The sequence below is a fragment of the Lepus europaeus genome, chromosome 20 (assembly GCF_033115175.1).
Source record: "Lepus europaeus isolate LE1 chromosome 20, mLepTim1.pri, whole genome shotgun sequence".
In the NCBI taxonomy this organism is placed as follows: Eukaryota; Metazoa; Chordata; class Mammalia; order Lagomorpha; family Leporidae; genus Lepus; species Lepus europaeus.
Genome location: NC_084846.1, coordinates 60,633,054 through 60,647,263, shown reverse-complemented (window position 1 = coordinate 60,647,263; position 14,210 = coordinate 60,633,054).

Below are 14,210 nucleotides of genomic sequence, written 5' to 3'. Positions count from 1 at the left end.
AATGTGAAAGGAAGGAGAACAAAGACTTTGAACAGCCACAGAGTTTGGATCTGGGGGTTCACCAGATTAATATGAGGCACAGGCAATCTAGCAGAAACCAGAGTTTCACAAATTAATCGACACACATGTTCAGTAAGTTTAAAAGTTTCTATCTTCTTTAACAAGCGTAATTATTAAAATAATCTGCTGAGGCATGCATAGAGCTTTTGAAACTGCAAATGTTAAGGCCAAGTCTTGGGCCCTTTTTAGCTCCAGGATTTAGTTCGTGACATGTGTGTTTATTGTCCTTATATTGTCTAAAGCCAAAACAATGAGAAAATACTAGTAAGAATCTAGTATATCTATTACAGGAGTCTGGATGTTAGTTTCTGAGGTTCTAAATAAGTGATTATCTTCAAAGAGCCAAGTTTCCATGAATGTGACCCTGAGGGCTACTTATTTTCTTTTCTGCATCTGTGTTTTCCATATACTTTTATCTGGGAAAATGCTTCTGCTGTCTCTGGTGAAATTTCTGAAAATGAAAGCAAAGTAAATCCATCAAAAGATAGACTTATCAAAATATGGATGGGTGAAGATTCTCTAGGGTTGAAAAAAAGTACATATTGTTTAGGCTGGAATAAATGGAAAATGACACAGACAAAATGCAGAGGAGGTATCTATCTTTGTTTGAGATGAAGGAGGTGACAAGGGGTAAGTGTAGATTTGAAATCAGCCTGGTGAAGAGAAACACTGGAGACACAGCATTGCACATGTAGATTAGGGAGCCGTGTGGGTGGTGTCTTATTCCAAACCCAGAGGAAAAAATAATTTTTATAAGCTGGAAAGTATAGGAGAAAAATACAGATGCACAGTGACAGAGCAAGAATTAAAGATTGCCTCAAATTCTTTAGGTTGCTTTCAAAAATGCTTCTGTCACACGAAAATCATGACTGCACACTCTACCTTGTATGTTTGCATCCAGATGTCAATTATCAGTGTCACTGAAGAAAGATATGGGATAAAAACAAAGAAGGAGAACAGGTGATCATGTAAGAGAACATGTTCAGCAAATATTAAAAGGGAAGCCCTGAGCAGAAAATGCTCCGGATAGCTTTGTAGAAAGGGAGGCCAATAGGTCCACACATTATCATCCACTGGCATCCAAGTGTAACTTAGATTCTCTAAAGCCTAATTGTTTTTACTCAAAGCTAGGAATCCAGCTCCTATAGTGGAGTTCTTTGTCTCACAAAAGCCACCTTCAAACTGGCCTCTCCCCAGCGTTTTTCATTCCACAGTGTGAGAGTGTTTGTACTTGGATGCCAGCTTGGAAAATGCGCGAATCATTATCATTGCCTGAGCACTCCGAGTTCCGAGGGGGACGGGAGCTTGTTTCTGAGTTTGTCTCTCTCCACAAAACGCACAGTGAGTCCAAGGTCTGGTCTGCCAACATTCAGCACACGCCCTCTGACTGAGCAAGGGTATCAGAAATCCAAATTTAAGCAATTATCTGGCATACTGTAGCTGCCGGCAGTGTACACAGCTCGACACGGTCATTAGTTTTTATGCTGTTTTAGAGCAAATGTGTTACCAGCAACCCAATTTACTTCTGACAGAATACGATTAGGCAACCAAAGCATGAACGCTGTCACAGGTTTCCTCTGAGTGAAGCAGGCTGCCAACGTAAGGTGCCCTGCTAACAAAAATGCATTCATACACTTAGGGTTGGTTTTTTTTTTTTATTTCCCTTTTCATTCCTGCAAATGTCTCATTTTCTCCACTCGTCATATTTAATGTTACCCAAGAATGATTTTCTTACGCTAATGGCCCCATGCATGAATAGTGATACCCCCTTTTAAATGATGAAATACGACTGGCCTAGCATTTCTGCCCAGAAATGACAAGAGGGAGGGCGAGGGCAAGGGAACATACACCCAGTGAGAAATAAGGTTACAAGAGATGAGCTGTGAACTTCAGAGCTGGGAAACTCTTTCCAAGAGTCTTCACCCCTTCCTCAACCAAATCTTGGCATTTGAAACTTTTTCAGACACAAATTGGAAAGGCATGTCACAACAGGACAAATAAATCTCACCCCAATGAGCCTGAGTTACAAGTGAAATTCCAACAGAGAAGGGTGGTTGGGCTGAGCGGAATGCAATTCTATGGGGAAAAAAAGACGCTGGGAAGGACATAATATATGTAGGGAACAATAAGAAGTTCTGTATGTAAGGCCTATGACACATGACTATTTTCATAGGAAAACAAAGTATCAAATTAACTTTGGTTCAAATTTTTAAAAACATTTGGTAGATACAGTTGGATGGATGGATGTATACATGGAAAGATAGATAAATGCATTTAGTGAACACATCTTCAGAAAGTACATTATGTACTTGAGGTAGCATTTAGGTTCTGGAAAAATAGCAGTGAATGAGTGAGATCAATTTTATCCTATCAAAATGTTAACATTCTTAGGTGGATAATTCACAACAAGCATACTAACCTATTCCAGGGAGTGACACATCGTAAAGCAAAACTGCAAATGGCTCCCTTGACAGCAAACTAATGGGACGGATGGGGTCAACATCAGACAGCAGGTGTTAGGAAAGTTTTGTGTGGGGGAGTAAGGCTGGGAGATGCTTCAGGCTGAGAAGCAGTGCTGGAAAAGATCCTAAAAATAATCCTAAGAAAGTAAAAACAGAAGAGTGTGGCTACATCTCAGGGACAAGGGGGAAAGACACAGCTGCTGAGCAACTATAAAGAGGAAGGGAGGAGCCAGGTCAAGGAGAAATTCCAAGGTTGGTGAGAAGACTGACTCTCTGAAGACTGGAGGAAATATAGCAGTGCACGGTGTGATAGGATGTATGTTTTCAAGAGATCAGTCACTGTGGGATGTAAAGAGACAAAGTTACCAATTAAAAGGACTGTAGCTGCAGGATAGAGGTTTGAACTACCTGTTCCACAATTTGGACTATGTGTCCCATGACGATGGACAGAATAGGTGGATTTGAGATATACTTTGTAAGTAGTGTTCGCAAAAACTTCTAAATACTTCAATGCAGGGCTTCAGGAAATAAGAAAGTATTGAAAATGACTCTCAGATTTTTGAGTCATTAGGTACATATGTTGCATTTTTCCTGAGATGCAAATGACCCGTTTCTTATTTTGTGGAATTTAAATTTATTCTGTCAACAAAAAGGTATAACAGAAGTGGTTAAGCAGAGAACTATTATGATTAGAGCTAATTTTTCAAAAACAAATCTGTTCATTTTCATATATTAAGCAGGACCCAGGAACTCAATCCAGGTCTCCACATGGGTGACAGGGACCCAACCAACTGAACCATCACTCTTGCCTCCTAAGGCGCTCATTAGCAGGAAGCTGGAATCAAGAAAGCCAGAACCCAGACCAAGGCACCATGAAATGAAATGTAAGGCTAGATCAATTGCCTCCCCCTAGAGACAGTTTTTATGAACAACATTACAGAATAAAAAGAAAGAATAGTATAAAACATAATGTATAGCATGCTGTTAAGATATTTTAAGAAGTATGGAAATTTCCTAGATTGTACCTGATTTTACATTTCCTAAATAAAGAAGTTAGAGTCATATATAGAAATATGAATAATGGAACCAACTAGCTATAATTCTAAGATGTAAATGACTCACCTAACTCAGGGCCATGTAAATGACCCACTTCTTCATTCATCTCCTGGGCTAGAATTGTGGAGACAGTAATATGCACAGGGAACATTCACGATGAATATGGATAACTGCTGAATAAGTGACAAAAGCTTTATGGGCTGGACGCACTAGACTCCGCTATAAATCCGCATAGAACAAAGAAGCAGGGGAACGTTGAGAATGGTTTTCACTGTGACAGTATTTTTCAGTTTTGTTTCAATGGTGTGATTAGCAGCAAAGCATTTCATCCCTAATGTAAGCTGCTTGCCCGTTCTACCCATCAGCAAGGAGTATGATGAGGAGGTCATTCCTCACCTTGGAGATGATGACCCAAGAAATAAAGTTAGCAGCTGGAAGTCCATAAAAGGAAAAAAAATGGAGCTGAGAAAATTAAAGACACTCTCTGCAAGACACTGTAATCAGGGTAAAAATCAAGCATCAGACTAGAATGAAGTATCTGCAAACACAAAGGCCAGAAGAGATGTGTGCCTCAAATATATGAAGATCTCAAACTGTAAGAACACAAAACTTAGCAGTAAAAATACAAGTATGCAATGGGAGGCACATAGCAATGCATCTCATGAAAGTAAAGGCAAGTGAGTACATGAACACCCTTACCCCATTCAGGAAATGCAAATGAAAACCACAATGGGATATGATTAGACACCTAATGGGAATGGTTAGAAGACGATGATGGTGGTATGTCAAATGGTACAGACCCTCTAGAAAACAAGTTGATAATTAAAAAAAATACTGAAATGTTGGAATATAATGACAATCTTTGGCATTTGTTATAGACAAATGCAACATTGGGATCACATCAAGACCTATCTGTGTATTAATGTGCACAGCAAATTGATTCGTAGCAGCTGTTAAATGTAGGGGCTGGCACTGTGGCAAAGCAGTATAAGATGCTACTTGAGATGGTGGTATCTCATATCACAGCCCCAATTCCAGGGTCAGGTACTCAAATTATAATCCAAATCCCTGCTTAGTGTGCCTGAGAAGGCAGGGGGAAATGGTCCAAGTCCTTGCTCTCCTGCCTTTGGACCAGGATGGAGTTCCTGGCTTCCAGTTTCATCCTGGCTAAGACCTGGCTATTACAGCCATTTGAGTAGTGAACTAGCAATTTGGAAAATATTCTCAACCTCTCACTCTCCCTCTCATTCATTCATTCATTCACCCCCCCCCTCCCCAGATTATCTTTCTTACAAATAAATAAGATAGGGGTCAGCACTATGGCATAGCAGGTAAAACTGCCTCCTGCAGTGCCTGCATCCCACATAGGTGCCGGTTCAAGTCCCGGATGCTCCACTTTCAAACCAGCTCTTTGCTATGACCTGGAAAAGCAATAGAAGATGGCCCAAGTCCTTGGGCCCCTGCACCCACATGGGAGACCAGGAAGAAGTGAATCATACTATAGAGAACATCCATGGAAAACCAGCTTCTGATTCCACAGATTACAGCATTTAACTGCTCTTCTCCATCCCCTTACACTGGGGCTCCTTGGGCTGCAAATAAAATGAATTAATTCCTTGTGGTGTTTTCTTTTTCTTTAGTTGCAGACATTCTTGTCTTTGCCTTGAATACAGCCACAAGGTGAGTGCTGTAAGCGCTATCATATTGCAGATGATACACCACTTGTAACAAAATTGCCTGGTGTGCTTAGGAAGCAATACAGAGTCCTATACCATATGCCTAACCTCCTCTAAATCTAGGTTCCCAGTAATGATCTCCAGGAAGCCATTTGAGGCTTCTTCTAAGTGACTGTTGCATCTGAGTGGCAAGTGCACTGTCCTATTTATAGACAGGCAGAGAAGGGTGCGTGATGGTTGGGTCCTCACTTTCAGGCCAGGTAGGCTGCCTTAGGTTCCCTTATTCTCTGCTTCCTAACTGTTGGAATTTCATCCAATGTGTTACTGCTTATTAGTCTCAATTTCTTCATTTAATAAACATATATAGTAGTAATAACACATGGCTTGATGATGGTTCAGGGAGTCAGAATTTTAATTTTTCCAGAAAATTCCCTGAATTTTCAGTAATTTCCCTCCCTCTTTTTGTCCCCTCTTATCTCTATGTTTATTTTCTGTAACTTATGATATGTAAATGTTCAGTAGGATTTCCTATTTAAATTATAAATTTTAAGAAAGGACTTGGATATTCACGCCTTTTATATCTCACCTGGATGAAAAGTTTCCTATTAACCTGATATCCTGGTTGAACAGTTCTTGACTGTCTTCTTTGATGGACTGGGTGTTGATGTAATTTAACAAGATGGGCATTTAGCAGGTTGTTCACTTGTTAAAGTGATTAATACACTTCATGAGTTATCTCTTACATCTCTTATATAATTTCCCAAGTTCTGATTTTTAACCAGGATTTGTCAATGACTCATCTTTCTAGTATACTTGGACCAAATTTTTATTTATCTTATCTCTGAATTGGGATCAAAGACAAAGAAATTATGAATTAAACTATTGGCAAGAAAGGATCAACTAATTTCCAGACTCTAATTTATATACTATTAAATATATTATGGAGCTTTCAGTTGAAATGAAAGTTATTTTTTGTTTTGAAATAAAGTATATTTGTTTGCTATTTGTGTTATCCAGTTTGGGGGCTTACAGAAAGTCAGGAGTGTTAGCCCAGTCATTTGTGAACATATCTGTGAAAGGGCAGGAGGGCGCACCTGCTCTGTGCTCCTCGGCATGAATATTTATTGCAAAAAGAATTGGTTTTTTTCCCCCTCATTCCATTAACATTTTAAGAACAACCAAATTTATTAAATCACTGTGGTAAATTAGTCTCCAAATGATGTAGGAAATGAAACATCCTTGCCAACTTCAGATAATGGGTTCAGTTCTGCTATGCTCAGTTACTTCTTCTAATGTGTGTGCGCATGTGTGTGTGCAAATGTGTAAGTGCAAATGTGTGTGAATGTGTACCCATGTGAATGCTCCCGCCTATTTAAATTTCCTTCATTTTTTGATTGTGCATACTTTAAAAATGTTTTCCAAAGATGGTAAGATAGTAGAATCATGATTTAGATTTAATAAAGAGCTCCTGAGATTAGCTTGGAGAATTCCACGACTTTGTACTGTATTCCGTGTTAGTTATGGGTGGATATATAGGATTGTCCTCATTTAGAAAAATTGCAAAGCCCTCCAAAAGCCACTCTGGTCAAAAGCCAATGGGGGATCCAGGCTTATTTAAATAGTTCTGAGCCGCACTACCAATATCTGAAAATCCTTGCTCTGAACTCAACAATCAAATATCTCATTTACACATGTGTAAGATCAATGTTAAGACAACTGAGGTTTATATTATCCATGTTTCAAAACAGCTTTCCCAAGCATAAAATAATTGAAGTCATGGAGGTTGGGAGGGAAGAAATATGCTTTGAAATTCAACTTAAAATTTGAATAAGACATTCCTTATTAAAAAATGAGGCTTGCTAACCATTTCTGGTAAATAATAAATTTTATCTTTAGGAATTACTGATTTTTCAAATGTCTCAGAAGTATAATGCACAAAAATCAACAGCCTTTGTATACACAGGCAATGCCACGGCTGAGAAAGAACTTCTAAGATCAATCCCATTCACAATAGCCACAAAAACAATCAAATACCTTGGAATAAACTTAAGCAAGGACATCAAAGATCTCTATGATGAGAATTACAAAATCTTAAAGAAAGAGACAGAAGAAGATACCAACAAATGGAAAAATCTTCCATTTTCATGTATTGGAAGAATCAATATCATCAAAATGTTCATTCTCCCAAAAGCAATAAATATATTTTAATTCAGTTTTACCATGAGCATTTTGAAGTACCTGATATATTAACTTTGTAACATAAAATTCAGACCTATTTTCAAATCCACATCAACAAATTATTTAGCACTATTTGAGAGAAGTACTTTCGCATTTATCGAAATGTCCTAGCTAATGTGTCAAAGGAAAAGGTCTTGAAGAGTTCCTAAGTTCATGAGAGTGTGTTTGTATATACATATATATACACATATATATGTAAAATATATACTTTAAATCTGTATTACAGTTTGCAGATTAAAATTCATCTGAATGAAATATAAAACACAAAAGTTATGCTACAACAAAAACTAATTTTCCTTTTAATTCCTCTAGATGATTTATAACCTTCAATTCAATTTCAAAATGCATTGAATATTTTAAAAATAAACACTGAAGCAATTTGAATTCTGTTGGGGTTATTTGTCATGTTTTCCCTTTGTGTAGATTCCAAAGACCACTGAGGAAGGGGAGGTTTAAAAAAACACCATTCTCAGACTGCATTTCAAAATATACTTTGTGATATTTTTATGGTAGTCATAACTACTTCATAAATACACAGTGGATAGCATTTTCAATCCACTTAGAAAAATATATCTATTTCCAGCTGCTTGCTAATAGTTACCATAATAAAGAATGGGTCACAGAGGCATATTTCCTTCTCTTCTGAACAAAATACTGGTTTCCAGGTTTTTTTCTAGAACTACATGACACAATTCTCGATGGAAACGAGTTAAATTCTAAATGTGATGTCTAAGGTATTGTTCTCTCAAGCTTAAATCTCAGTTAGTGAATCAAAGCCAAACAGATGCATCAACTTTAAAACAAGGAATAAACTCACAAAACTGGCAATTTACCAAAAATACCCAAGCTCAGGTAATACCCAATCTCCAGCATGAATAGGATGAACACATTAATATAACTAGGCAATAAAATCCTAATGAATGGATTGAACTGAATTATTTCTATGGTATTTCCTAGCATTAATATTCTAGTATAAAACAAATTATAATTTTTAAATAAAGGGCTTTTAAACTGAATTCAAGAGTATCTCAATCCAAAAGCTGAAAAAACCAGAAGAACTGTGGTGTTGAGAAAAACAGAAATGGTGAGAGAACTTAACTGTAACATCGCACTCCACTTCTGCAAAGATTGGCTTTTAAAGGATACATAGACTAAATTATGCGACAAAGAATATTACTCTATTTTCAATCCACTGAAAATAAGTGTATTGGCAGAACAATGACATCGAGACAAGAATCCAGCATTTATTTGAAAGGCTTGTGCTCACCTATGAAGTCATGCTATATTATTAGGCTTAAATCCATTGAGGGTAAGACCAAGAGTATAACTCTGTCCTCGAGGATCACAAAGGTCCATTCCACACCTCGCTGCCTATCGGTTGGACCGCAGAGGGTCTCTGAAGCCCTGAGGCCACCTGGGAAGGAGAGATGCCAGTGTTTTATCTTACACAATCTGAGCTGCCTGGGAAGACATCAGCTTCGATTCCTCTGAATATATCCCAATCCAAATACTTTCCCACTGGTACAAGTATACTCACAAGGAGTTTGTTTCTGTTACAAGGTGAGAGGAGGTAAGGGTTACATGCTTTTGAGAGAACCTTTTAACTTGACAGTGACATAAAAAATGATTGATTAGATTGTTTCCTTGGTGCACATGTTGATATGAATAGGAGAAGCCAAACTATGACACTAGACTACAGACAAGAATGTAACTGGGCTTAACAGAAAGGGAATAGAATACCAGAAAGATCCAAGCTAATTGTCTAGAAACTTAACAGAGGCCAGCTCGGCACTTCCTTAACTTTCCAGGTCTTTCACATTATTCCTTGACTCATAGAGCATCAGGATTGTCCCTAGCTGCTTAATGCTTGTGGTGTTCAACGAAACCTAAGGGAAAAACACTTATATTTTAGTCATAACAAAATCATTTTAAAATTAAAGTATAATGTTCATGCAACAAATGCAGATATTATGTATACAGTTTTATGTTTTGGTCATCACCCAAATAAAGTAGAGTATTTCCTCATCTCTAAGTTTGCTTATACTTTGTCTAGTCAATCAGCTCCAAAGGCAAATATTTTGATTTTTTATAACTGCAACTTAGTTATATCTATTTTAGTACTTAACATAAATGCAATTAAAATACATACTTTTCATTTTCATCTCAAGTCTACTCACAATTTATGTTATTGAGAATGTTCATAGTCCATTTTTCATTTTGTTGAGTAGTTTGGCATTATACTATTATGCCATAATTTGTGCCTGCATTTACCTACCAAATGATATTGAAGATGCTCCATCTGAGGATAAGTGTGAACATTTTCTAAAAGCATGTTGTGGTCATATGTTTTCACTTATATAAAAGATGTAGAAGAGGAATTCTAGGCATTCTCGTGATGAACTGTTTCCAGGTAGCATCGATTCTACTCTGAACAGCAGCATGTGAGGGTTCTAGTTGCTCTGCACAGCACATCCTCATCTGGTTATGTCAATCCCTGCCCCTAGCCCCATTTTTCTTCTGTGTGACATTTTAACTCATGGTGATTTAATATCCCTTTCCCTGATGGCTATGAAATTGAACATCTTTTCATTGGTTTAATTTTTTTATTTAGTTGAAAGGCAGAGAGAGGAGGAGAGACACAGAGACCTTCCACCTGCTGGTTCACTACCCAAATGGCTATAAATGGCCAGGGATGCACGAGGCTGAAGCCAGGAGCCCGGAGTTTCTTCTGGTCTCCCACATGGGTGCAGGGGCCCATGAACTTTGGCCATTTCACTCTGCTTTCCCAGGTGTATAGCAGGGAGCTGGATCAGAAGTGGAGCAGCTGGATCTTGAACTGGTGTCTGTATGGGATGCAAGAGCCACAGGCCAAGGCCTAACCTGCTGTGCTACAATTCCATGCCAATTAGTTTATCTGATATTCATAGATTTTTTTAGACCAGCGCCGAAATCCTGGATCCCATTTTATTGTGTCATTTGTCTTTTTATTATTCAGTTGCAGGAAGTTTTATACATTCCGAATTTCAGTACTTTGTCAAAAACATACGGGAACTATCATCTTGATCAGAAGTTTGTCTTCTTACTTTTATAAAGGTGTCTTTAGAATGAATGTCATCAAAACAATTAACAGGCTAAATCCAGCTCCCTGCCAGTTTTTGTAAATAAAGTTTTATTAGAATGCAGTCTCACATCTAGCTTATGTATTATCTATGGTTGCTTTCAAACTACAATAGCAGATTTAAGCAGTGCAACAGAGGTTATGTGGCCCATAAAGCCTACAGTATTTACTCTCTCTCTACAGAAAAACTTGTGAGTTAGAAGAGCAGGATTGGGTGGGTCCTGTGACACAGTGGTTAAGTGACCACGTGGGATGCTTGAGTCCCATTTCAGAGTGCCTGTGTTCAAGGCCAGCTCCACTTCTGATCCAGCTTCTTGCTAATGTGCACCATGGGAGACCGCAGCGATGACTTAAGTACCTTGGTTCCCGCCACCCACATGGGAGACCCAGATGGAGCTCCTAACTCTGGATTCAGGCTTGCCCATCCCTGACTGTGGTGACCATTTGAAGTGTAACCAGCGGATATGATACCTATCTCCCCATACCTCTCTCCATCCCCTGCCTCTTTTTAATCCCTCCCTCTGATGCTATGCCTTTCAAATAAATAAATACTTAAAAAATTAAGTGGGTAAAATGAGAAATCTATAAATTGGCCAATAGTGGATATACTGTGTTGAAAAAAGTCCCAGAAGGAGACACATCTGATCTGAGCCTTCAATCAAAACTCAAAAGATAGAGGCATGTACCTGTCCAAAATGCAAGTGTTGAATTTAAGTGAACTGCCCTTCATATTGGAATGAACTCTGCACCATCTCCCCAAGGTGAACACTGGTAGATGAACCTGATGTCCTGTTAGGGAGCCCAGGATAGAGTATGTAATCCACAGGAAACAGGTCCAGGTGTCTGTATTCAAACAGCCGTGAAATCATGTGGATTATTTGGATTTTTTCATAGAATTGAAAAATTTGCTTTATCTACATTACCTAGTGCTCTGTGGGGTACTAGAAAAATCTCTAACTAAAATAGTTGGCTTCATATTCTAACAATATCACTTGCCAGTTAAATGGCACTGGACAGAAAGAACTGGTGCTTCAATTTTCCTAGTTGGTAAATTATAATAAAACCCACAAAACAGAATCATTTTGAGGATTAAATTATTGAAAAATAGCTCGCAGTGTCCAAAATATGGAATACCTTATTGCTGACAGGTGTCAGAAATCATTGTAGATTATGTTTCTTACTCTATTTACCTAGACAAAACGAACTTCAATAGGAAAGAAACAAAACAAAATACTTCCAAAGGAAGAAATGTTTAAAATCTTTGAAGACTGTGGATTCTAAGACAACTTCATTTAAATTAAGGCTGTGGATTTTCACTGATTGTAGAGGAACCATTTTTTAAACATATATTTTGGTGTTCAAGGTATATTTGAATTTGATTATGTAATGCTGAGAAAATAAAATTAGATTCTGCAAACTGAAACTGTAAGTGTTTATAATAAATTTGTTCTTGTCAAAAATGTATGGGTAACTCAAAAGCATCATTTACTATTTGTGGAGACCATGGGAGACCTGGAAGAAGCTCCTGGCTTCTGGCTTCAGATTGGCTCAGCTCCAGCCACTGCGGCCATTTGGGGAGTGAACTAGCAGGTGGAAGGTCTCTCTCTATCTCCCTCTCTATCACTCTGCCTTTCAAATAAATAAACCTTTTTTAAAAATTGTGGAGCGTGCAAGCAAATATACATTCATCACACATGGGAGTGCTTGGGTTTGATGCCTAGAACCAGTCCCTGACTCCAGCTTCCCTCCAATGCAGACCTGGGATACAGCAGTGATGGCTCAGGTAATAGGGTTCTTGCCATCAAGTCTACCTTGCCAGTGCATGAAAAGATTCAAAAATGAAGACAGTTACTCTTTCTATTTCATTGGTTCCTTATTGACGTTGGACTGCTTATCCTGTCATAAATCTCAAAACCATAAGGTTTGGTGCAATAGCAGCAGGAGAACTCCATATTTGTGTGTTTGTGTCAGTGTGTATCCATGTGTGTGCATGTGAGAGAGAGCATGCATGAATGCAACTGTGTGTGTGCATATGTGAGTTGTCCATGTGTGTATGTGGTTATGAATGTGTGTAAACGTGTGAGAAAGTGATGTCTGTGAGAGAATACAATTAAGTAAAACAAAAACCAAGCAATTATGATAATGTTGAATGAAAACAAATGTGAGTTCAATGAGGATGTGCTAATTTGAATAGAAAAATATTACATGTCTTTGTTTTTAACCACGCTCATTGAACTTAAGCATTAGTTTTAAGGCCAAATCCATTTTTAATCTATTGCATTCAAAAGTGCATAAAATTGATAACAAAATTTGAAAAAGTATTATCATTCCATTGTATCTTTTCTGTTTATGATGAACACAGAGTTTCTAATGCATTAAGGTAAAATTGCTTTCTTAGAAATTATGGAATCTGTAAATGATAATAATGAGGTACCCATGTCTATAATATGTTGGTATTAAACCTAAATTGACCACATCAACAACAGTTTGAATGTATTGAATGCATAGTGTTTTTTAACTAGCCAATTTCTATATATGGCTCTAATGTTATGTTTATAAATCTAATACAGAAAAATGCAACACACAATTCCCAGTTCATATCAATAGCATCACACATGTAATGAGAAGTGCACTGATTAAATACTGGTCTAACTTTGTACTGGAATTTAATGGTGGAAGGAATCTGGCACCTCATCTTACACACGGAAGCTGAAAACTTCTCACAGGTCCACCCCATTCATTGCTGCCCTGGGACTCAGATCTATCATAGAGTCTCATGGCCTCACATGCCTTTCAGTGGAAGCCATGCCCCTCTGCTGGGACAGTTCAGTATTTTGCAAATTTGAAAGCCTAAGCACGTTGACCCATTTTTCTCAGGAAAGGAATTCTTAAAAGCAAAACATGCCATTTGCTCTTGAGTTTTATGTAACTCTTAAAATCATATATATCTTACTGTGTGGTGTGAATTTTGACGTGTGGGTGAGATGTTAGGCTCTATATGTGGATATGGGACATACGCTGGGATGTGAGTTGATGTAGGAGAACTGTAAATTTTTTTACTGGATTGTGAACAGGTATGGAAGTTGTAACTGTCCATCCAGGTAGTTACAAAATAGATTATTGAAGCCTGATTGTATAGCATCATTATTTTATCACATTTGTTTATGATTTCTCAATCAACATTTTCCTGAAAATCTTTCTGGAGTTCCAGGCCTATTTATTTGTCTGCTAATCACTTCCACATGAACATACAAAATATATTGCATCAAAACTTTCTCATTGTGTCACTAAATCTTTTCATAGCTGATATCTGTGTGATAACACCATAATCTATTCAGTCAACCAAACAAGAAACTCAAGATTAATTTAAGATTCATCTCGTGTCTCCCCCACTTATAAGGCAGCCAAATTCCGTATTTTATGATCTAATCTGTATTGTATCTTCTCTTGTGACTTAAGCTTAACTGTATAGTGATGTTTCAATTAGATTACTTTGACGATGTTTTAACAATTCTTTTACTTTTAAATGTATCCTCAGTAAAGTTGTTGGAATGATATATAAATATTTCATAATTACACATGTATTACATTGTGTCCATT